The sequence below is a fragment of the Ambystoma mexicanum genome, chromosome 1p, assembly GCF_040938575.1.
Source record: "Ambystoma mexicanum isolate Mex_15411 chromosome 1p, UKY_AmexF1_1, whole genome shotgun sequence".
Classification (NCBI taxonomy): Eukaryota; Metazoa; Chordata; class Amphibia; order Caudata; family Ambystomatidae; genus Ambystoma; species Ambystoma mexicanum.
Window position 1 is genome coordinate 4664019 of NC_090921.1, and position 25751 is coordinate 4689769.

Below are 25751 nucleotides of genomic sequence, written 5' to 3' on the forward strand. Positions count from 1 at the left end.
CATATTAGAAACATGCGGATTTTGCTATGGTAATTTCTTTGCGGTATTTTCTTCAACAAGTATACACCAGTAAACCATCTGTGAGCAAATTCGTAGACGTGGCTGGGACGTTTGGATGCTTTCATGAAAGCTCCAGGGGGCGGTAGAGGGATGAATGTTTACGTTAGAGCTGCAGAATAATGTGCATAATGTTCTGATTTCACTTTCAAAATGTCAGCAGCATGCAAACAGATTTTTAGAAGTAAAAAAAAAACTTTGCTGCATTGGCCGGGAATCGAACCCGGGCCTCCCGCGTGGCAGGCGAGAATTCTACCACTGAACCACCAATGCTTGCACGTTGACCTCTGTGGGAAAAAGTGCAGTTGAGCACAATTCACGAATGCCAAAGGACCGGAGAGAGCGACAGGAAACCAATGCACTTTCAATTTCAAAAGCAGGGAGCAGGCAGAGAGCTCACATTCTGGTGAAATCTTCATTCATACTTTGCTACGTCCTTTTTTTAAGTTTTACTCTCTGCCTTACTGTAGTTCGCAGGGAAATAAGAGAAACCTTGTCAACCACTTCAATTCCTTCAAACTCATTATTGCTTACAACATTAATATGTCCGGTCAGATTCATGGGTAAGACTTTTAGAAAATATTATTCAATAATAAAATCAAATTTCTCATTTCATTGTAAATTGAATACATTCATTAATGCTCATATCTTCTATTTCACAATGATATCATTGCCTCTAGACAAAAGATTATTCTTCATGAATTCTGCAAAGAAACTAGAAAAGCGGATGCCATTAACACCAAAAACAAGTTAACTCAGCCCAATAATTCTCAGTTCTCACCATACATTGATTCGAAGTGCACGGTTCTTGGCGCAAGCATAATGAGTTTAGATGAAATTAATCAACACCAATGACTTTTCTTTGTATACCAATCAACACCCACACGTGTTTCGAGTCTTAGGGAGAGGTTGCACTATTCAGTGTATTTCACTTTTGATAAACTTTTTATTTCGCTATCGGTATATCTGTAAGTATTGGTATAGTCGCAGTTACTAGATCATCCCTCCCGCGTCTTTGTCAAGGTGTTTGCTGTTGTGTGATTAAACCTAAGGAAGATAGAGGCCCTTTATCTACAAAGTGCTGCTGGCGGTCACCTGCTGGCCAACAAACTGCCACCAAGGCCAGCCGCCCTGCCGCGACTCCTAGCAAGGAAAGGGGAAGCTAGACCCGGCCAGGACCGCTGTCTCATCGAGTAAACAGCTCCCGCCTGAAAGAGGAAGAGACCGAGGGCAGCCTCCTGCTGCCTTGGGAAGACCACCATGTTCGACTGCCATCTGCCAATGTAACTGTCTCTCATTTCGGACCTACAGGCCCATACCGTGTGATCACGGTCCTGCCGGTCCCTGCTGGTCTGGGCCCCCCAGATCAGACTGGTGCCTTGGGTCCGCCCAGGCTACCCTCCATCCAGGCAGGCACACCGGGTAATTATTGCCCCAACTGGTTAGGAAAGACACCTGCAGTAAAACTATCTTGTTCATATTATCTAAAGTGGGGATAGTAAGGCACTGCAGCACAGACATGAATGGCACTTTCTACTGGTTTTATGGAGAACTATTTGGCCCGAGGAGGAAAACAGCCAATGCCGAAATGGAGCAATGTCTAGACAGTATCCCGATCCCTCTGCTCTCCAGAGAAGCCAGTGCCCTATTCAAAAGTCCCATGACGCAAGAAGAAATCAAAACAGCAATCTGCGAGGTGCCCAATGGGAATGCACCCAGGTCAGATGGGCTATGCCAGAATTTTATGAAGAATTTCCGGACCTCCTACCCCATATCTATTACAGCTTTGGGAGGAGTCCCTTTCAAAAGGGACATTACCCGAATCAATGCGAGAACTCATAATAATCTTGCTTTTATAACTTAATAAGCCTGCGCGGGATTGCGTCTTCTGCCGTCCACTATCTCTTATCAAGGTGGACGTTAAAAGGTACGCCAAAATAATACCAACTAGGCTTCTACCCTTCTAATGCACCTGGACCAGTCGGGATGACTCTAAATCTGCAAAGACTATTCAACATGTTGATCTGAGTGGACCCAGAGGTGCATGAAGTGGCTGTTTCTCTAGACATGCAGAAAGCATTTGACTCTGTGTCCTGGCAATTCCTCTTCAAAGTCCTAGAGAAATATGGTTTTGGCCCTGATTTTTCCATCTTGGATTAGATTGTTATGAACAAAGCCATTCGCCAGGCGGAGATCGAATGACATACTCTCCTCAATTCTCCATTTAGCTAAGTGTACGAGGCAAGGCAGCCCTCGTTCCCCACTACTATTCGCATTGGTGGTGGAACTGCTGGCAGACATCATTAGCGATCATTTCCAAGATAAGGGCATCAAACTGGGGGGCACTCCTGAAATGATATTGCTTTGCGCTGATGCTATTCAATTACTTGTGAGGAATCCGGGCAGGGCATATAGCCCATGATCCTGACCCAAGTGGTGACTGATTTCAGTAAATACTCAAGACTCTGCATTAGTAGAGCTAAATCCAAAGTGTTTCCATTAAGCTCCAAAACCAAGAGACCCGCCAACATGGCTGGCCTCAAATGGTCCGACACCCCATTTAAATACTTCGGTACCCTATTTCCACATTCAAACATTGGAATCTTTGACGGTATCCATGGAGCATATATAATACAACTGCGGCGGAACTTGGCGAGATGGAGCAAATCACCAATGTCGCTAATGGGTAGAATTTCAGCCTGAAGGTTATCGTCCTTCCCAAGCTGCTATATTTGTTCGGTAAGATATTGTTATGGCGAGGCAGAGACTTTTTCACTGAATGGGTGTGCCTGTGCACCGATTTTGTGTTGACACCCGGCCCAATTACAATGCAATGAGCAGTCTTAGCGCTGCGGTATGAGTCTGGTAGCCTTGCGGCTACACATTTTGAATTATACTACTTGCTTGCACAGAATCAGTTTGCAGCATACTGGTTCGGGACTGATATGGCACATCCCCATGTTAAACTAGAAACCGTGACTGCTAGTGATGCCAATCTACAAACTCTTCTGCTTGTTGACTGCAGTAAATGGGACAATCCAGTAGACTCAGTGGGATCCACACTTCCTGCGTGGAGGAAACTGTTCCGGCAGGTGGAGTTTGGCGCCCCTTACGATAAACAATCCTGCCCTAAGCCCCATCATGGACTGCAGGATCATCACAGACTGGCTGGAAGCACAGTTTCACACGCTGGGAGACATGTTTGTTGAGGGTCATTTCAAAGATTGGAATGGAGTCACGGCTCAGATCGACAGTGGGCCATTATAAATATTGCAATTTAAACGCATGCACGCATCATTTAGGTCGCATTGGCCTTCTTTCCCGTGGGAACCAGTTCCCTATCCTTGCTTGTCACACATAATGAATTCCAGGAGGTGAGGAGAGGGATATCTGCCCTATTTAATCTAGTACAACAGAATACACCGCAGATAGAGTCAAAAGCTAGACTCAAATGGAGTCAGGACTTGCAGATGGTGTTGAGCAATGGACAAGCATTTTGTAGACTTGCAAAAGAGTTTAAGCTCATCTACTTTAACATGGTAAATTGCCTTCATTATACCCCATCCAGAATCACATTATTCAATTCAGAATCTGAGGGCAGGTGCCCGATATGCCGGACCCCAAATGCAGACTTTTTGCATATTCTCTGGGCCTGCCCGATGCTGGGATCATACTGGTCAGAGGTGTGCAAGGTCCTAGTGGACATTACTGGCTTTCGGGTGGACGTGCTTTCCCGTACATGTATGTTTGACGTTGTGGGCAAAATGTTTATTATCATCCATAGACTGTTAAATCTAGGTCTTTTCGTAGCTAAACGAGTTATATATTAGAAATGGAAGGACAACTGTCCTCTCATGCCCAATATGTGGATGTCAAATATGGTATTGGCCAACGATATGGAAGTACTGTATGCTACCCTCTCCCAGCGGGGTGTCATCCCAAAGACAAATAGGCTGCTCTTAAGGACTATATAATGTTCGAAAACTTACTGATACACAACATGACCAAAGCACTGACTCTGTGGCAGATTGAGAATAGATATGGCTTAACCACTGATATACAATGTAATCAGGCACCATGTAATGTATATGCCTTGCCTCCTGATGCTTTATTTTTGTACTGTTTGTTCAACCACCTAAGTGCTGAAATAAAAAAAGAATTCAAAAAATGCCATGCCACCTCTGCCTGCATGGACTTTGCATCACAGCAACTGTCAGAGATGCATATGTGACATTTGAGCCTGCTCTGTGCCATGGCAGAACTGGCTCTCTAACTGTTAGGAGACTGGCTACAGCAAGTCATGTGTACAATCATTTTACCAAGGCGCATTTATGAATGAGGGCTCTGTGTCATTTAATCGACAGCCGTTTTTTCGACGGGTGGTTTTACGAAGAGTTTTGCCGAAAAAACTCATCAAATTTTTGTCCAATACATTTTTGGGGGGTTACTCCCCTCCCCCTCCTCTACCAATTTTCTGTTTTCCCCATCCCTTAATATGCCCTCCCCATTCCCCCCCCAAAAAATGTTGATGAGTGTTTTCGGCAAAAACCATTCGTAAAAACACCAGTCGAAAAAACGGGTGTCGGGTGTCGATGAAAGGACGTAGTACCATGAATGAGGGGGTCTGACCCCCTTTTACCCCTATACACCTTCGCCAATTACATGTACTCATTACACAGACAGCCTTAGAATCATTAGCAGCATTTAATTTAAATAAGAATAAAAAAAGCCAGGGCTTTCACACCTTTGCAGATGACAATCCGTCACATCAAAACATACATGACAACATCTTTGCCACAGCTGGGAGGGAGGTTTTGTAACAGAGCTCGGGAGAATTGAATGTTCCCATTGGATTGAATGGGGGTTAGAAATATTTTAGGAGGGAGAAGGTAAAATAGAGCGCAATTTGTGATGAAATAATTGAGAGACTCCCGACTATGTCGGGAGGGTTTGCATGCAAGTAACTGTGGAATAATATCAACTATTCTTGCTGGATATGGGAGAATCTCGGTGTTAGTACATCAAAATGTGGAGTTTATCGGCATGCACGAAATTGTAGGCCACAGAAACATAACTCAATGAAGTTAACTCCAGATAAGATACTAAAGGCCTGGGTAAGCCAGTCTGCCTGCTCTGTACAGGCAAACCTGACGACCTATCTGCCCCCTTGTGCATACAGCACATTGGCCACCGAAAGAAAGCCAAAATATGAATTAGGTAACAATGTCATGTGCAGCCCACTTTAATTGCAAAGTGCGAACTTTTCAGCTGACTAAAGTCAAGAAACGAACTCATCATGTTGTGATGTTTCTCGCAGTTTCTGTGTTGTGCATGCGCCCAGCACCGGGCAGCGTGGGCCACATGCAGCTCACTACAGTGGGAATAGGTTGTGCTGCCAAGCTTGATCAAAGTGGGGGCCTGTGCCCCCCTGCCCTTCCATGGGAACACCACTAACTATAGTTAATATGTTCACCAGTGGATAAAGTGGGGTGCTACATTGAGGGGGGGTGTTGCCAAAGTATGTGTGTATTTAGGCCACACCCCAAATGAGAGCCCCCCCCCACTCGCCAATGCAGGGTAGAGGGGTTGGTGAAAGGCTGGGGCACACCAAAGGTGTAATACCAGTGTGCCCCTCTCTCACACGCACCAGGCAGCCCTTTCATTCAAGGTGCCGCGTGGATAACAACCACAGGCTCCTTGAATGAAAGGGCTGCCTGCTGCGTGATGACTACTCTGAAACAGTAACCAGTCTCTCCGTTTGTTTTCCTGTAAAGAGTCATCACTCCTCATGAAGCCTCATTTAAAAGGCAACATGCTGCATGATGACACCTGCAGGCAGTCTGTGTAACTGTGCAACGCTTCGGCTACAGGACTGCCTGAGGAGCCCTTTCTTGAGACTGCCGAGGCGTGGCCCAGGCTAACACCGGCCCACTTAAAGCCCTGATGATCACCCATATAGTATACACCTCCTCAATTACGTGCAGTCATTACACAACAGAACGTGATTTATGCTGCAGTGAAGAGCACTCCGTTTATAGTCGGGAGTTCTGCCCTGTGGGCAATAAAAAGTGGCATAATTAAAAGTTCAGAGTTAAATAGATAATGTATTGTGCGAGCACATATTAGAAACATGCGGATTTTGCTATGGTAATTTCTTTGCGGTATTTTCTTCAACAAGTATACACCAGTAAACCATCTGTGAGCAAATTCGTAGACGTGGCTGGGACGTTTGGATGCTTTCATGAAAGCTCCAGGGGGCGGTAGAGGGATGAATGTTTACGTTAGAGCTGCAGAATAATGTGCATAATGTTCTGATTTCACTTTCAAAATGTCAGCAGCATGCAAACAGATTTTTAGAAGTAAAAAAAAAACTTTGCTGCATTGGCCGGGAATCGAACCCGGGCCTCCCGCGTGGCAGGCGAGAATTCTACCACTGAACCACCAATGCTTGCATGTTGACCCCTGTGGGAAAAAGTGCAGTTGAGCACAATTCACGAATGCCAAAGGACCGGAGAGAGCGACAGGAAACCAATGCACTTTCAATTTCAAAAGCAGGGAGCAGGCAGAGAGCTCACATTCTGGTGAAATCTTCATTCATACTTTGCTACGTCCTTTTTTTAAGTTTTACTCTCTGCCTTACTGTAGTTCGCAGGGAAATAAGAGAAACCTTGTCAACCACTTCAATTCCTTCAAACTCATTATTGCTTACAACATTAATATGTCCGGTCAGATTCATGGGTAAGACTTTTAGAAAATATTATTCAATAATAAAATCAAATTTCTCATTTCATTGTAAATTGAATACATTCATTAATGCTCATATCTTCTATTTCACAATGATATCATTGCCTCTAGACAAAAGATTATTCTTCATGAATTCTGCAAAGAAACTAGAAAAGCGGATGCCATTAACACCAAAAACAAGTTAACTCAGCCCAATAATTCTCAGTTCTCACCATACATTGATTCGAAGTGCACGGTTCTTGGCGCAAGCATAATGAGTTTAGATGAAATTAATCAACACCAATGACTTTTCTTTGTATACCAATCAACACCCACACGTGTTTCGAGTCTTAGGGAGAGGTTGCACTATTCAGTGTATTTCACTTTTGATAAACTTTTTATTTCGCTATCGGTATATCTGTAAGTATTGGTATAGTCGCAGTTACTAGATCATCCCTCCCGCGTCTTTGTCAAGGTGTTTGCTGTTGTGTGATTAAACCTAAGGAAGATAGAGGCCCTTTATCTACAAAGTGCTGCTGGCGGTCACCTGCTGGCCAACAAACTGCCACCAAGGCCAGCCGCCCTGCCGCGACTCCTAGCAAGGAAAGGGGAAGCTAGACCCGGCCAGGACCGCTGTCTCATCGAGTAAACAGCTCCCGCCTGAAAGAGGAAGAGACCGAGGGCAGCCTCCTGCTGCCTTGGGAAGACCACCATGTTCGACTGCCATCTGCCAATGTAACTGTCTCTCATTTCGGACCTACAGGCCCATACCGTGTGATCACGGTCCTGCCGGTCCCTGCTGGTCTGGGCCCCCCAGATCAGACTGGTGCCTTGGGTCCGCCCAGGCTACCCTCCATCCAGGCAGGCACACCGGGTAATTATTGCCCCAACTGGTTAGGAAAGACACCTGCAGTAAAACTATCTTGTTCATATTATCTAAAGTGGGGATAGTAAGGCACTGCAGCACAGACATGAATGGCACTTTCTACTGGTTTTATGGAGAACTATTTGGCCCGAGGAGGAAAACAGCCAATGCCGAAATGGAGCAATGTCTAGACAGTATCCCGATCCCTCTGCTCTCCAGAGAAGCCAGTGCCCTATTCAAAAGTCCCATGACGCAAGAAGAAATCAAAACAGCAATCTGCGAGGTGCCCAATGGGAATGCACCCAGGTCAGATGGGCTATGCCAGAATTTTATGAAGAATTTCCGGACCTCCTACCCCATATCTATTACAGCTTTGGGAGGAGTCCCTTTCAAAAGGGACATTACCCGAATCAATGCGAGAACTCATAATAATCTTGCTTTTATAACTTAATAAGCCTGCGCGGGATTGCGTCTTCTGCCGTCCACTATCTCTTATCAAGGTGGACGTTAAAAGGTACGCCAAAATAATACCAACTAGGCTTCTACCCTTCTAATGCACCTGGACCAGTCGGGATGACTCTAAATCTGCAAAGACTATTCAACATGTTGATCTGAGTGGACCCAGAGGTGCATGAAGTGGCTGTTTCTCTAGACATGCAGAAAGCATTTGACTCTGTGTCCTGGCAATTCCTCTTCAAAGTCCTAGAGAAATATGGTTTTGGCCCTGATTTTTCCATCTTGGATTAGATTGTTATGAACAAAGCCATTCGCCAGGCGGAGATCGAATGACATACTCTCCTCAATTCTCCATTTAGCTAAGTGTACGAGGCAAGGCAGCCCTCGTTCCCCACTACTATTCGCATTGGTGGTGGAACTGCTGGCAGACATCATTAGCGATCATTTCCAAGATAAGGGCATCAAACTGGGGGGCACTCCTGAAATGATATTGCTTTGCGCTGATGCTATTCAATTACTTGTGAGGAATCCGGGCAGGGTATATAGCCCATGATCCTGACCAAAGTGGTGACTGATTTCAGTAAATACTCAAGACTCTGCATTAGTAGAGCTAAATCCAAAGTGTTTCCATTAAGCTCCAAAACCAAGAGACCCGCCAACATGGCTGGCCTCAAATGGTCCGACACCCCATTTAAATTTTTCGGTACCCTATTTCCACATTCAAACATTGGAATCTTTGACGGTATCCATGGAGCATATATAATACAACTGCGGCGGAACTTGGCGAGATGGAGCAAATCACCAATGTCGCTAATGGGTAGAATTTCAGCCTGAAGGTTATCGTCCTTCCCAAGCTGCTATATTTGTTCGGTAAGATATTGTTATGGCGAGGCAGAGACTTTTTCACTGAATGGGTGTGCCTGTGCACCGATTTTGTGTTGACACCCGGCCCAATTACAATGCAATGAGCAGTCTTAGCGCTGCGGTATGAGTCTGGTAGCCTTGCGGCTACACATTTTGAATTATACTACTTGCTTGCACAGAATCAGTTTGCAGCATACTGGTTCGGGACTGATATGGCACATCCCCATGTTAAACTAGAAACCGTGACTGCTAGTGATGCCAATCTACAAACTCTTCTGCTTGTTGACTGCTATAAATGGGACAATTCAGTAGACTCAGTGGGATCCACACTTCCTGCGTGGAGGAAACTGTTCCGGCAGGTGGAGATTGGCGCCCCTTACGAAAAACAATCCTGCCCTAAGCCCCATCATGGACTGCAGGATCATCACAGACTGGCTGGAAGCACAGTTTCACACGCTGGGAGACATGTTTGTTGAGGGTCATTTCAAAGATTGGAATGGAGTCACGGCTCAGATCGACAGTGGGCCATTATAAATATTGCAATTTAAACGCATGCACGCATCATTTAGGTCGCATTGGCCTTCTTTCCCGTGGGAACCAGTTCCCTATCCTTGCTTGTCACACATAATGAATTCCAGGAGGTGAGGAGAGGGATATCTGCCCTATATAATCTAGTACAACAGAATACACCGCAGATAGAGTCAAAAGCTAGACTCAAATGGAGTCAGGACTTGCAGATGGTGTTGAGCAATGGACAAGCATTTTGTAGACTTGCAAAAGAGTTTAAGCTCATCTACTTTAACATGGTAAATTGCCTTCATTATACCCCATCCAGAATCACATTATTCAATTCAGAATCTGAGGGCAGGTGCCCGATATGCCGGACCCCAAATGCAGACTTTTTGCATATTCTCTGGGCCTGCCCGATGCTGGGATCATACTGGTCAGAGGTGTGCAAGGTCCTAGTGGACATTACTGGCTTTCGGGTGGACGTGCTTTCCCGTACATGTATGTTTGACGTTGTGGGCAAAATGTTTATTATCATCCATAGACTGTTAAATCTAGGTCTTTTCGTAGCTAAACGAGTTATATATTAGAAATGGAAGGACAACTGTCCTCTCATGCCCAATATGTGGATGTCAAATATGGTATTGGCCAACGATATGGAAGTACTGTATGCTACCCTCTCCCAGCGGGGTGTCATCCCAAAGACAAATAGGCTGCTCTTAAGGACTATATAATGTTCGAAAACTGACTGATACACAACATGACCAAAGCACTGACTCTGTGGCAGATTGAGAATAGATATGGCTTAACCACTGATATACAATGTAATCAGGCACCATGTAATGTATATGCCTTGCCTCCTGATGCTTTATTTTTGTACTGTTTGTTCAACCACCTAAGTGCTGAAATAAAAAAAGAATTCAAAAAATGCCATGCCACCTCTGCCTGCATGGACTTTGCATCACAGCAACTGTCAGAGATGCATATGTGACATTTGAGCCTGCTCTGTGCCATGGCAGAACTGGCTCTCTAACTGTTAGGAGACTGGCTACAGCAAGTCATGTGTACAATCATTTTACCAAGGCGCATTTATGAATGAGGGCTCTGTGTCATTTAATCGACAGCCGTTTTTTCGACGGGTGGTTTTACGAAGAGTTTTGCCGAAAAAACTCATCAAATTTTTGTCCAATACATTTTTGGGGGGTTACTCCCCTCCCCCTCCTCTACCAATTTTCTGTTTTCCCCATCCCTTAATATGCCCTCCCCATTCCCCCCCAAAAAAATGTCGATGAGTGTTTTCGGCAAAAACCATTCGTAAAAACACCAGTCGAAAAAACGGGTGTCGGGTGTCGATGAAAGGACGTAGTACCATGAATGAGGGGGTCTGACCCCCTTTTACTCCTATACACCTTCGCCAATTACATGTACTCATTACACAGACAGCCTTAGAATCATCAGCAGCATTTAATTTAAATAAGAATAAAAAAAGCCAGGGCTTTCACACCTTTGCAGATGACAATCCGTCACATCAAAACATACATGACAACATCTTTGCCACAGCTGGGAGGGAGGTTTTGTAACAGAGCTCGGGAGAATTGAATGTTCCCATTGGATTGAATGGGGGTTAGAAATATTTTAGGAGGGAGAAGGTAAAAAAGAGCGCAATTTGTGATGAAATAATTGAGAGACTCCCGACTATGTCGGGAGGGTTTGCATGCAAGTAAATGTGGAATAATATCAACTATTCTAGCTGGATATGGGAGAATCTCGGTGTTAGTACATCAAAATGTGGAGTTTATCGGCATGCACGAAATTGTAGGCCACAGAAACATAACTCAATGAAGTTAACTCCAGATAAGATACTAAAGGCCTGGGTAAGCCAGTCTGCCTGCTCTGTACAGACAAACCTGACGACCTACCTGCCCCCTTGTGCATACAGCACATTGGCCACCGAAAGAAAGCCAAAATATGAATTAGGTAACAATGTCATGTGCAGCCCACTTTAATTGCAAAGTGCGAACTTTTCAGCTGACTAAAGTCAAGAAACGAACTCATCATGTTGTGATGTTTCTCGCAGTTTCTGTGTTGTGCATGCGCCCAGCACCGGGCAGCGTGGGCCACATGCAGCTCACTACAGTGGGAATAGGTTGTGCTGCCAAGCTTGATCAAAGTGGGGGCCTGTGCCCCCCTGCCCTTCCATGGGAACACCACTAACTATAGTTAATATGTTCACCAGTGGATAAAGTGGGGTGCTACATTGAGGGGGGGGCGTGGCCAAAGTATGTGTGTATTTAGGCCACACCCCAAATGAGAGCCCCCCCCCACTCGCCAATGCAGGGTAGAGGGGTTGGTGAAAGGCTGGGGCACACCAAAGGTGTAATACCAGTGTGCCCCTCTCTCACACGCACCAGGCAGCCCTTTCATTCAAGGTGCCGCGTGGATAACAACCACAGGCTCCTTGAATGAAAGGGCTGCCTGCTGCGTGATGACTACTCTGAAACAGTAACCAGTCTCTCCGTTTGTTTTCCTGTAAAGAGTCATCACTCCTCATGAAGCCTCATTTAAAAGGCAACATGCTGCATGATGACACCTGCAGGCAGTCTGTGTAACTGTGCAACGCTTCGGCTACAGGACTGCCTGAGGAGCCCTTTCTTGAGACTGCCGAGGCGTGGCCCAGGCTAACACCGGCCCACTTAAAGCCCTGATGATCACCCATATAGTATACACCTACTCAATTACGTGCAGTCATTACACAACAGAACGTGATTTATGTTGCAGTGAAGAGCACTCCGTTTATAGTCGGGAGTTCTGCCCTGGGGGCAATAAAAAGTGGCATAATTAAAAGTTCAGAGTTAAATAGATAATGTATTGTGCGAGCACATATTAGAAACATGCGGATTTTGCTATGGTAATTTCTTTGCGGTATTTTCTTCAACAAGTATACACCAGTAAACCATCTGTGAGCAAATTCGTAGACGTGGCTGGGACGTTTGGATGCTTTCATGAAAGCTCCAGGGGGCGGTAGAGGGATGAATGTTTACGTTAGAGCTGCAGAATAATGTGCATAATGTTCTGATTTCACTTTCAAAATGTCAGCAGCATGCAAACAGATTTTTAGAAGTAAAAAAAAACTTTGCTGCATTGGCCGGGAATCGAACCCGGGCCTCCCGCGTGGCAGGCGAGAATTCTACCACTGAACCACCAATGCTTGCATGTTGACCCCTGTGGGAAAAAGTGCAGTTGAGCACAATTCACGAATGCCAAAGGACCGGAGAGAGCGACAGGAAAGCAATGCACTTTCAATTTCAAAAGCAGGGAGCAGGCAGAGAGCTCACATTCTGGTGAAATCTTCATTCATACTTTGCTACGTCCTTTTTTTAAGTTTTACTCTCTGCCTTACTGTAGTTCGCAGGGAAATAAGAGAAACCTTGTCAACCACTTCAATTCCTTCAAACTCATTATTGCTTACAACATTAATATGTCCGGTCAGATTCATGGGTAAGACTTTTAGAAAATATTATTCAATAATAAAATCAAATTTCTCATTTCATTGTAAATTGAATACATTCATTAATGCTCATATCGTCTATTTCACAATGATATCATTGCCTCTAGACAAAAGATTATTCTTCATGAATTCTGCAAAGAAACTAGAAAAGCGGATGCCATTAACACCAAAAACAAGTTAACTCAGCCCAATAATTCTCAGTTCTCACCATACATTGATTCGAAGTGCACGGTTCTTGGCGCAAGCATAATGAGTTTAGATGAAATTAATCAACACCAATGACTTTTCTTTGTATACCAATCAACACCCACACGTGTTTCGAGTCTTAGGGAGAGGTTGCACTATTCAGTGTATTTCACTTTTGATAAACTTTTTATTTCGCTATCGGTATATCTGTAAGTATTGGTATAGTCGCAGTTACTAGATCATCCCTCCCGCGTCTTTGTCAAGGTGTTTGCTGTTGTGTGATTAAACCTAAGGAAGATAGAGGCCCTTTATCTACAAAGTGCTGCTGGCGGTCACCTGCTGGCCAACAAACTGCCACCAAGGCCAGCCGCCCTGCCGCGACTCCTAGCAAGGAAAGGGGAAGCTAGACCCGGCCAGGACCGCTGTCTCATCGAGTAAACAGCTCCCGCCTGAAAGAGGAAGAGACCGAGGGCAGCCTCCTGCTGCCTTGGGAAGACCACCATGTTCGACTGCCATCTGCCAATGTAACTGTCTCTCATTTCGGACCTACAGGCCCATACCGTGTGATCACGGTCCTGCCGGTCCCTGCTGGTCTGGGCCCCCCAGATCAGACTGGTGCCTTGGGTCCGCCCAGGCTACCCTCCATCCAGGCAGGCACACCGGGTAATTATTGCCCCAACTGGTTAGGAAAGACACCTGCAGTAAAACTATCTTGTTCATATTATCTAAAGTGGGGATAGTAAGGCACTGCAGCACAGACATGAATGGCACTTTCTACTGGTTTTATGGAGAACTATTTGGCCCGAGGAGGAAAACAGCCAATGCCGAAATGGAGCAATGTCTAGACAGTATCCCGATCCCTCTGCTCTCCAGAGAAGCCAGTGCCCTATTCAAAAGTCCCATGACGCAAGAAGAAATCAAAACAGCAATCTGCGAGGTGCCCAATGGGAATGCACCCAGGTCAGATGGGCTATGCCAGAATTTTATGAAGAATTTCCGGACCTCCTACCCCATATCTATTACAGCTTTGGGAGGAGTCCCTTTCAAAAGGGACATTACCCGAATCAATGCGAGAACTCATAATAATCTTGCTTTTATAACTGAATAAGCCTGCGCGGGATTGCGTCTTCTGCCGTCCACTATCTCTTATCAAGGTGGACGTTAAAAGGTACGCCAAAATAATACCAACTAGGCTTCTACCCTTCTAATGCACCTGGACCAGTCGGGATGACTCTAAATCTGCAAAGACTATTCAACATGTTGATCTGAGTGGACCCAGAGGTGCATGAAGTGGCTGTTTCTCTAGACATGCAGAAAGCATTTGACTCTGTGTCCTGGCAATTCCTCTTCAAAGTCCTAGAGAAATATGGTTTTGGCCCTGATTTTTCCATCTTGGATTAGATTGTTATGAACAAAGCCATTCGCCAGGCGGAGATCGAATGACATACTCTCCTCAATTCTCCATTTAGCTAAGTGTACGAGGCAAGGCAGCCCTCGTTCCCCACTACTATTCGCATTGGTGGTGGAACTGCTGGCAGACATCATTAGCGATCATTTCCAAGATAAGGGCATCAAACTGGGGGGCACTCCTGAAATGATATTGCTTTGCGCTGATGCTATTCAATTACTTGTGAGGAATCCGGGCAGGGTATATAGCCCATGATCCTGACCCAAGTGGTGACTGATTTCAGTAAATACTCAAGACTCTGCATTAGTAGAGCTAAATCCAAAGTGTTTCCATTAAGCTCCAAAACCAAGAGACCCGCCAACATGGCTGGCCTCAAATGGTCCGACACCCCATTTAAATTTTTCGGTACCCTATTTCCACATTCAAACATTGGAATCTTTGACGGTATCCATGGAGCATATATAATACAACTGCGGCGGAACTTGGCGAGATGGAGCAAATCACCAATGTCGCTAATGGGTAGAATTTCAGCCTGAAGGTTATCGTCCTTCCCAAGCTGCTATATTTGTTCGGTAAGATATTGTTATGGCGAGGCAGAGACTTTTTCACTGAATGGGTGTGCCTGTGCACCGATTTTGTGTTGACACCCGGCCCAATTACAATGCAATGAGCAGTCTTAGCGCTGCGGTATGAGTCTGGTAGCCTTGCGGCTACACATTTTGAATTATACTACTTGCTTGCACAGAATCAGTTTGCAGCATACTGGTTCGGGACTGATATGGCACATCCCCATGTTAAACTAGAAACCGTGACTGCTAGTGATGCCAATCTACAAACTCTTCTGCTTGTTGACTGCTATAAATGGGACAATTCAGTAGACTCAGTGGGATCCACACTTCCTGCGTGGAGGAAACTGTTCCGGCAGGTGGAGATTGGCGCCCCTTACGAAAAACAATCCTGCCCTAAGCCCCATCATGGACTGCAGGATCATCACAGACTGGCTGGAAGCACAGTTTCACACGCTGGGAGACATGTTTGTTGAGGGTCATTTCAAAGATTGGAATGGAGTCACGGCTCAGATCGACAGTGGGCCATTATAAATATTGCAATTTAAACGCATGCACGCATCATTTAGGTCGCATTGGCCTTCTTTCCCGTGGGAACCAGTTCCCTATCCTTGCTTGTCACACATAATGAATTCCAGGAGGTGAGGAGAGGGATATCTGCCCTATATAATCTAGTACAACAGAATACACCGCAGATAGAGTCAAAAGCTAGACTCAAATGGAGTCAGGACTTGCAGATGGTGTTGAGCAATGGACAAGCATTTTGTAGACTTGCAAAAGAGTTTAAGCTCATCTACTTTAACATGGTAAATTGCCTTCATTATACCCCATCCAGAATCACATTATTCAATTCAGAATCTGAGGGCAGGTGCCCGATATGCCGGACCCCAAATGCAGACTTTTTGCATATTCTCTGGGCCTGCCCGATGCTGGGATCATACTGGTCAGAGGTGTGCAAGGTCCTAGTGGACATTACTGGCTTTCGGGTGGACGTGCTTTCCCGTACATGTATGTTTGACGTTGTGGGCAAAATGTTTATTATCATCCATAGACTGTTAAATCTAGGTCTTTTCGTAGCTAAACGAGTTATATATTAGAAATGGAAGGACAACTGTCCTCTCATGCCCAATATGTGGATGTCAAATATGGTATTGGCCAACGATATGGAAGTACTGTATGCTACCCTCTCCCAGCGGGGTGTCATCCCAAAGACAAATAGGCTGCTCTTAAGGACTATATAATGTTCGAAAACTGACTGATACACAACATGACCAAAGCACTGACTCTGTGGCAGATTGAGAATAGATATGGCTTAACCACTGATATACAATGTAATCAGGCACCATGTAATGTATATGCCTTGCCTCCTGATGCTTTATTTTTGTACTGTTTGTTCAACCACCTAAGTGCTGAAATAAAAAAAGAATTCAAAAAATGCCATGCCACCTCTGCCTGCATGGACTTTGCATCACAGCAACTATCAGAGATGCATATGTGACATTTGAGCCTGCTCTGTGCCATGGCAGAACTGGCTCTCTAACTGTTAGGAGACTGGCTACAGCAAGTCATGTGTACAATCATTTTACCAAGGCGCATTTATGAATGAGGGCTCTGTGTCATTTAATCGACAGCCGTTTTTTCGACGGGTGGTTTTACGAAGAGTTTTGCCGAAAAAACTCATCAAATTTTTGTCCAATACATTTTTGGGGGGTTACTCCCCTCCCCCTCCTCTACCAATTTTCTGTTTTCCCCATCCCTTAATATGCCCTCCCCATTCCCCCCCAAAAAAATGTCGATGAGTGTTTTCGGCAAAAACCATTCGTAAAAACACCAGTCGAAAAAACGGGTGTCGGGTGTCGATGAAAGGACGTAGTACCATGAATGAGGGGGTCTGACCCCCTTTTACTCCTATACACCTTCGCCAATTACATGTACTCATTACACAGACAGCCTTAGAATCATCAGCAGCATTTAATTTAAATAAGAATAAAAAAAGCCAGGGCTTTCACACCTTTGCAGATGACAATCCGTCACATCAAAACATACATGACAACATCTTTGCCACAGCTGGGAGGGAGGTTTTGTAACAGAGCTCGGGAGAATGTTCCCATTGGATTGAATGGGGGTTAGAAATATTTTAGGAGGGAGAAGGTAAAAAAGAGCGCAATTTGTGATGAAATAATTGAGAGACTCCCGACTATGTCGGGAGGGTTTGCATGCAAGTAAATGTGGAATAATATCAACTATTCTAGCTGGATATGGGAGAATCTCGGTGTTAGTACATCAAAATGTGGAGTTTATCGGCATGCACGAAATTGTAGGCCACAGAAACATAACTCAATGAAGTTAACTCCAGATAAGATACTAAAGGCCTGGGTAAGCCAGTCTGCCTGCTCTGTACAGACAAACCTGACGACCTACCTGCCCCCTTGTGCATACAGCACATTGGCCACCGAAAGAAAGCCAAAATATGAATTAGGTAACAATGTCATGTGCAGCCCACTTTAATTGCAAAGTGCGAACTTTTCAGCTGACTAAAGTCAAGAAACGAACTCATCATGTTGTGATGTTTCTCGCAGTTTCTGTGTTGTGCATGCGCCCAGCACCGGGCAGCGTGGGCCACATGCAGCTCACTACAGTGGGAATAGGTTGTGCTGCCAAGCTTGATCAAAGTGGGGGCCTGTGCCCCCCTGCCCTTCCATGGGAACACCACTAACTATAGTTAATATGTTCACCAGTGGATAAAGTGGGGTGCTACATTGAGGGGGGGGCGTGGCCAAAGTATGTGTGTATTTAGGCCACACCCCAAATGAGAGCCCCCCCCCACTCGCCAATGCAGGTTAGAGGGGTTGGTGAAAGGCTGGGGCACACCAAAGGTGTAATACCAGTGTGCCCCTCTCTCACACGCACCAGGCAGCCCTTTCATTCAAGGTGCCGCGTGGATAACAACCACAGGCTCCTTGAATGAAAGGGCTGCCTGCTGCGTGATGACTACTCTGAAACAGTAACCAGTCTCTCCGTTTGTTTTCCTGTAAAGAGTCATCACTCCTCATGAAGCCTCATTTAAAAGGCAACATGCTGCATGATGACACCTGCAGGCAGTCTGTGTAACTGTGCAACGCTTCGGCTACAGGACTGCCTGAGGAGCCCTTTCTTGAGACTGCCGAGGCGTGGCCCAGGCTAACACCGGCCCACTTAAAGCCCTGATGATCACCCATATAGTATACACCTCCTCAATTACGTGCAGTCATTACACAACAGAACGTGATTTATGTTGCAGTGAAGAGCACTCCGTTTATAGTCGGGAGTTCTGCCCTGGGGGCAATAAAAAGTGGCATAATTAAAAGTTCAGAGTTAAATAGATAATGTATTGTGCGAGCACATATTAGAAACATGCGGATTTTGCTATGGTAATTTCTTTGCGGTATTTTCTTCAACAAGTATACACCAGTAAACCATCTGTGAGCAAATTCGTAGATGTGGCTGGGACGTTTGGATGCTTTCATGAGAGCTCCAGGGGGCGGTAGAGGGATGAATGTTTACGTTAGAGCTGCAGAATAATGTGCATAATGTTCTGATTTCACTTTCAAAATGTCAGCAGCATGCAAACAGATTTTTAGAAGTAAAAAAAACTTTGCTGCATTGGCCGGGAATCCCGGGCCTCCCGCGTGGCAGGCGAGAATTCTACCACTGAACCACCAATGCTTGCATGTTGACCTCTGTGGAAAAAAGTGCAGTTGAGCACAATTCACGAATGCCAAAGGACCGGATAGAGCAGCAGGAAAGCAATGCACTTTCAATTTCAAAAGCAGGGAGCAGGCAGAGAGCTCACATTCTGGTGAAATCTTCATTCATACTTTGCTAGGTCCTTTTTTTAAGTTTTACTCTCTGCCTTACTGTAGTTCGCACGGAAATAAGAGAAACCTTGTCAACCACTTCAATTCCTTCAAACTCATTATTGCTTACAACATTAATATGTCCGGTCAGATTCATGGGTAAGACTTTTAGAAAATATTATTCAATAATAAAATCAAATTTCTCATTTCATTGTAAATTGAATACATTCATTAATGCTCATATCTTCTATTTCACAATGATATCATTGCCTCTAGACAAAAGATTATTCTTCATGAATTCTGCAAAGAAACTAGAAAAGCGGATGCCATTAACACCAAAAACAAGTTAACTCAGCCCAATAATTCTCAGTTCTCACCATACATTGATTCGAAGTGCACGGTTCTTGGCGCAAGCATAATGAGTTTAGATGAAATTAATCAACACCAATGACTTTTCTTTGTATACCAATCAACACCCACACGTGTTTCGAGTCTTAGGGAGAGGTTGCACTATTCAGTGTATTTCACTTTTGATAAACTTTTTATTTCGCTATCGGTATATCTGTAAGTATTGGTATAGTCGCAGTTACTAGATCATCCCTCCCGCGTCTTTGTCAAGGTGTTTGCTGTTGTGTGATTAAACCTAAGGAAGATAGAGGCTCTTTATCTACAAAGTGCTGCTGGCGGTCACCTGCTGGCCAACAAACTGCCACCAAGGCCAGCCGCCCTGCCGCGACTCCTAGCAAGGAAAGGGGAAGCTAGACCCGGCCAGGACCGCTGTCTCATCGAGTAAACAGCTCCCGCCTGAAAGAGGAAGAGACCGAGGGCAGCCTCCTGCTGCCTTGGGAAGACCACCATGTTCGACTGCCATCTGCCAATGTAACTGTCTCTCATTTCGGACCTACAGGCCCATACCGTGTGATCACGGTCCTGCCGGTCCCTGCTGGTCTGGGCCCCCCAGATCAGACTGGTGCCTTGGGTCCGCCCAGGCTACCCTCCATCCAGGCAGGCACACCGGGTAATTATTGCCCCAACTGGTTAGGAAAGACACCTGCAGTAAAACTATCTTGTTCATATTATCTAAAGTGGGGATAGTAATGCACTGCAGCACAGACATGAATGGCACTTTCTACTGGTTTTATGGAGAACTATTTGGCCCGAGGAGGAAAACAGCCAATGCCGAAATGGAGCAATGTCTAGACAGTATCCCGATCCCTCTGCTCTCCAGAGAAGCCAGTGCCCTATTCAAAAGTCCCATGACGCAAGAAGAAATCAAAACAGCAATCTGCGAGGTGCCCAATGGTAATGCAGCCAGGTCAGATGGGCTATGCCAGAATTTTATGAAGAATTTCCGGACCTCCTACCCCATATCTATTACAGCTTTGGGAGGAGTCCCTTTCAAAAGGGACATTACCCGAATCAATGCGAGAACTCATAATAATCTTGCTTTTATAACTTAATAAGCCTGCGCGGGATTGCGTCTTCTGCCGTCCACTATCTCTTATCAAGGTGGACGTTAAAAGGTACGCCAAAATAATACCAACTAGGCTTCTACCCTTCTAATGCACCTGGACCAGTCGGGATGACTCTAAATCTGCAAAGACTATTCAACATGTTGATCTGAGTGGACCCAGAGGTGCATGAAGTGGCTGTTTCTCTAGACATGCAGAAAGCATTTGACTCTGTGTCCTGGCAATTCCTCTTCAAAGTCCTAGAGAAATATGGTTTTGGCCCTGATTTTTCCATCTTGGATTAGATTGTTATGAACAAAGCCATTCGCCAGGCGGAGATCGAATGACATACTCTCCTCAATTCTCCATTTAGCTAAGTGTACGAGGCAAGGCAGCCCTCGTTCCCCACTACTATTCGCATTGGTGGTGGAACTGCTGGCAGACATCATTAGCGATCATTTCCAAGATAAGGGCATCAAACTGGGGGGCACTCCTGAAATGATATTGCTTTGCGCTGATGCTATTCAATTACTTGTGAGGAATCCGGGCAGGGTATATAGCCCATGATCCTGACCCAAGTGGTGACTGATTTCAGTAAATACTCAAGACTCTGCATTAGTAGAGCTAAATCCAAAGTGTTTCCATTAAGCTCCAAAACCAAGAGACCCGCCAACATGGCTGGCCTCAAATGGTCCGACACCCCATTTAAATTTTTCGGTACCCTATTTCCACATTCAAACATTGGAATCTTTGACGGTATCCATGGAGCATATATAATACAACTGCGGCGGAACTTGGCGAGATGGAGCAAATCACCAATGTCGCTAATGGGTAGAATTTCAGCCTGAAGGTTATCGTCCTTCCCAAGCTGCTATATTTGTTCGGTAAGATATTGTTATGGCGAGGCAGAGACTTTTTCACTGAATGGGTGTGCCTGTGCACCGATTTTGTGTTGACACCCGGCCCAATTACAATGCAATGAGCAGTCTTAGCGCTGCGGTATGAGTCTGGTAGCCTTGCGGCTACACATTTTGAATTATACTACTTGCTTGCACAGAATCAGTTTGCAGCATACTGGTTCGGGACTGATATGGCACATCCCCATGTTAAACTAGAAACCGTGACTGCTAGTGATGCCAATCTACAAACTCTTCTGCTTGTTGACTGCTATAAATGGGACAATTCAGTAGACTCAGTGGGATCCACACTTCCTGCGTGGAGGAAACTGTTCCGGCAGGTGGAGATTGGCGCCCCTTACGAAAAACAATCCTGCCCTAAGCCCCATCATGGACTGCAGGATCATCACAGACTGGCTGGAAGCACAGTTTCACACGCTGGGAGACATGTTTGTTGAGGGTCATTTCAAAGATTGGAATGGAGTCACGGCTCAGATCGACAGTGGGCCATTATAAATATTGCAATTTAAACGCATGCACGCATCATTTAGGTCGCATTGGCCTTCTTTCCCGTGGGAACCAGTTCCCTATCCTTGCTTGTCACACATAATGAATTCCAGGAGGTGAGGAGAGGGATATCTGCCCTATATAATCTAGTACAACAGAATACACCGCAGATAGAGTCAAAAGCTAGACTCAAATGGAGTCAGGACTTGCAGATGGTGTTGAGCAATGGACAAGCATTTTGTAGACTTGCAAAAGAGTTTAAGCTCATCTACTTTAACATGGTAAATTGCCTTCATTATACCCCATCCAGAATCACATTATTCAATTCAGAATCTGAGGGCAGGTGCCCGATATGCCGGACCCCAAATGCAGACTTTTTGCATATTCTCTGGGCCTGCCCGATGCTGGGATCATACTGGTCAGAGGTGTGCAAGGTCCTAGTGGACATTACTGGCTTTCGGGTGGACGTGCTTTCCCGTACATGTATGTTTGACGTTGTGGGCAAAATGTTTATTATCATCCATAGACTGTTAAATCTAGGTCTTTTCGTAGCTAAACGAGTTATATATTAGAAATGGAAGGACAACTGTCCTCTCATGCCCAATATGTGGATGTCAAATATGGTATTGGCCAACGATATGGAAGTACTGTATGCTACCCTCTCCCAGCGGGGTGTCATCCCAAAGACAAATAGGCTGCTCTTAAGGACTATATAATGTTCGAAAACTGACTGATACACAACATGACCAAAGCACTGACTCTGTGGCAGATTGAGAATAGATATGGCTTAACCACTGATATACAATGTAATCAGGCACCATGTAATGTATATGCCTTGCCTCCTGATGCTTTATTTTTGTACTGTTTGTTCAACCACCTAAGTGCTGAAATAAAAAAAGAATTCAAAAAATGCCATGCCACCTCTGCCTGCATGGCTTTTGCATCACAGCAACTGTCAGAGATGCATATGTGACATTTGAGCCTGCTCTGTGCCATGGCAGAACTGGCTCTCTAACTGTTAGGAGACTGGCTACAGCAAGTCATGTGTACAATCATTTTACCAAGGCGCATTTATGAATGAGGGCTCTGTGTCATTTAATCGACAGCCGTTTTTTCGACGGGTGGTTTTACGAAGAGTTTTGCCGAAAAAACTCATCAAATTTTTGTCCAATACATTTTTGGGGGGTTACTCCCCTCCCCCTCCTCTACCAATTTTCTGTTTTCCCCATCCCTTAATATGCCCTCCCCATTCCCCCCCAAAAAAATGTCGATGAGTGTTTTCGGCAAAAACCATTCGTAAAAACACCAGTCGAAAAAACGGGTGTCGGGTGTCGATGAAAGGACGTAGTACCATGAATGAGGGGGTCTGACCCCCTTTTACTCCTATACACCTTCGCCAATTACATGTACTCATTACACAGACAGCCTTAGAATCATCAGCAGCATTTAATTTAAATAAGAATAAAAAAAGCCAGGGCTTTCACACCTTTGCAGATGACAATCCGTCACATCAAAACATACATGACAACATCTTTGCCACAGCTGGGAGGGAGGTTTTGTAACAGAGCTCGGGAGAATTGAATGTTCCCATTGGATTGAATGGGGGTTAGAAATATTTTAGGAGGGAGAAGGTAAAAAAGAGCGCAATTTGTGATGAAATAATTGAGAGACTCCCGACTATGTCGGGAGGGTTTGCATGCAAGTAAATGTGGAATAATATCAACTATTCTAGCTGGATATGGGAGAATCTCGGTGTTAGTACATCAAAATGTGGAGTTTATCGGCATGCACGAAATTGTAGGCCACAGAAACATAACTCAATGAAGTTAACTCCAGATAAGATACTAAAGGCCTGGGTAAGCCAGTCTGCCTGCTCTGTACAGACAAACCTGACGACCTACCTGCCCCCTTGTGCATACAGCACATTGGCCACCGAAAGAAAGCCAAAATATGAATTAGGTAACAATGTCATGTGCAGCCCACTTTAATTGCAAAGTGCGAACTTTTCAGCTGACTAAAGTCAAGAAACGAACTCATCATGTTGTGATGTTTCTCGCAGTTTCTGTGTTGTGCATGCGCCCAGCACCGGGCAGCGTGGGCCACATGCAGCTCACTACAGTGGGAATAGGTTGTGCTGCCAAGCTTGATCAAAGTGGGGGCCTGTGCCCCCCTGCCCTTCCATGGGAACACCACTAACTATAGTTAATATGTTCACCAGTGGATAAAGTGGGGTGCTACATTGAGGGGGGGGCGTGGCCAAAGTATGTGTGTATTTAGGCCACACCCCAAATGAGAGCCCCCCCCCCACTCGCCAATGCAGGGTAGAGGGGTTGGTGAAAGGCTGGGGCACACCAAAGGTGTAATACCAGTGTGCCCCTCTCTCACACGCACCAGGCAGCCCTTTCATTCAAGGTGCCGCGTGGATAACAACCACAGGCTCCTTGAATGAAAGGGCTGCCTGCTGCGTGATGACTACTCTGAAACAGTAACCAGTCTCTCCGTTTGTTTTCCTGTAAAGAGTCATCACTCCTCATGAAGCCTCATTTAAAAGGCAACATGCTGCATGATGACACCTGCAGGCAGTCTGTGTAACTGTGCAACGCTTCGGCTACAGGACTGCCTGAGGAGCCCTTTCTTGAGACTGCCGAGGCGTGGCCCAGGCTAACACCGGCCCACTTAAAGCCCTGATGATCACCCATATAGTATACACCTCCTCAATTACGTGCAGTCATTACACAACAGAACGTGATTTATGTTGCAGTGAAGAGCACTCCGTTTATAGTCGGGAGTTCTGCCCTGGGGGCAATAAAAAGTGGCATAATTAAAAGTTCAGAGTTAAATAGATAATGTATTGTGCGAGCACATATTAGAAACATGCGGATTTTGCTATGGTAATTTCTTTGCGGTATTTTCTTCAACAAGTATACACCAGTAAACCATCTGGAAGCAAATTCGTAGACGTGGCTGGGACGTTTGGATGCTTTCATGAGAGCTCCAGGGGGCGGTAGAGGGATGAATGTTTACGTTAGAGCTGCAGAATAATGTGCATAATGTTCTGATTTCACTTTCAAAATGTCAGCAGCATGCAAACAGATTTTTAGAAGTAAAAAAAAACTTTGCTGCATTGGCCGGGAATCGAACCCGGGCCTCCCGCGTGGCAGGCGAGAATTCTACCACTGAACCACCAATGCTGGCATGTTGACCCGTGTGGAAAAAAGTGCAGTTGAGCACAATTCACGAATGCCAAAGGACCGGATAGAGCAGCAGGAAAGCAATGCACTTTCAATTTCAAAAGCAGGGAGCAGGCAGAGAGCTCACATTCTGGTGAAATCTTCATTCATACTTTGCTACGTCCTTTTTTTAAGTTTTACTCTCTGCCTTACTGTAGTTCGCACGGAAATAAGAGAAACCTTGTCAACCACTTCAATTCCTTCAAACTCATTATTGCTTACAACATTAATATGTCCGGTCAGATTCATGGGTAAGACTTTTAGAAAATATTATTCAATAATAAAATCAAATTTCTCATTTCATTGTAAATTGAATACATTCATTAATGCTCATATCTTCTATTTCACAATGATATCATTGCCTCTAGACAAAAGATTATTCTTCATGAATTCTGCAAAGAAACTAGAAAAGCGGATGCCATTAACACCAAAAACAAGTTAACTCAGCCCAATAATTCTCAGTTCTCACCATACATTGATTCGAAGTGCACGGTTCTTGGCGCAAGCATAATGAGTTTAGATGAAATTAATCAACACCAATGACTTTTCTTTGTATACCAATCAACACCCACACGTGTTTCGAGTCTTAGGGAGAGGTTGCACTATTCAGTGTATTTCACTTTTGATAAACTTTTTATTTCGCTATCGGTATATCTGTAAGTATTGGTATAGTCGCAGTTACTAGATCATC

General features: G+C 45.0%; 4 non-coding genes across 4 annotated transcripts; all 4 read right to left on the reverse strand.

Moving 5' to 3' along the window:
* Positions 1-259: 259 nt before the first annotated feature.
* On the reverse strand, positions 260-330 carry TRNAG-GCC (transfer RNA glycine (anticodon GCC)). The gene has a single exon. It is a non-coding gene; the product is annotated as a tRNA-Gly (tRNA).
* Positions 331-6434: 6104 nt separating this feature from the next.
* On the reverse strand, positions 6435-6505 carry TRNAG-GCC (transfer RNA glycine (anticodon GCC)). Its single transcript has one exon. It is a non-coding gene; the product is annotated as a tRNA-Gly (tRNA).
* Positions 6506-12609: 6104 nt separating this feature from the next.
* TRNAG-GCC (transfer RNA glycine (anticodon GCC)) lies at positions 12610-12680 on the reverse strand. Its single transcript has one exon. It is a non-coding gene; the product is annotated as a tRNA-Gly (tRNA).
* Positions 12681-24950: 12270 nt separating this feature from the next.
* TRNAG-GCC (transfer RNA glycine (anticodon GCC)) lies at positions 24951-25021 on the reverse strand. Its single transcript has one exon. It is a non-coding gene; the product is annotated as a tRNA-Gly (tRNA).
* Positions 25022-25751: the final 730 nt, after the last annotated feature.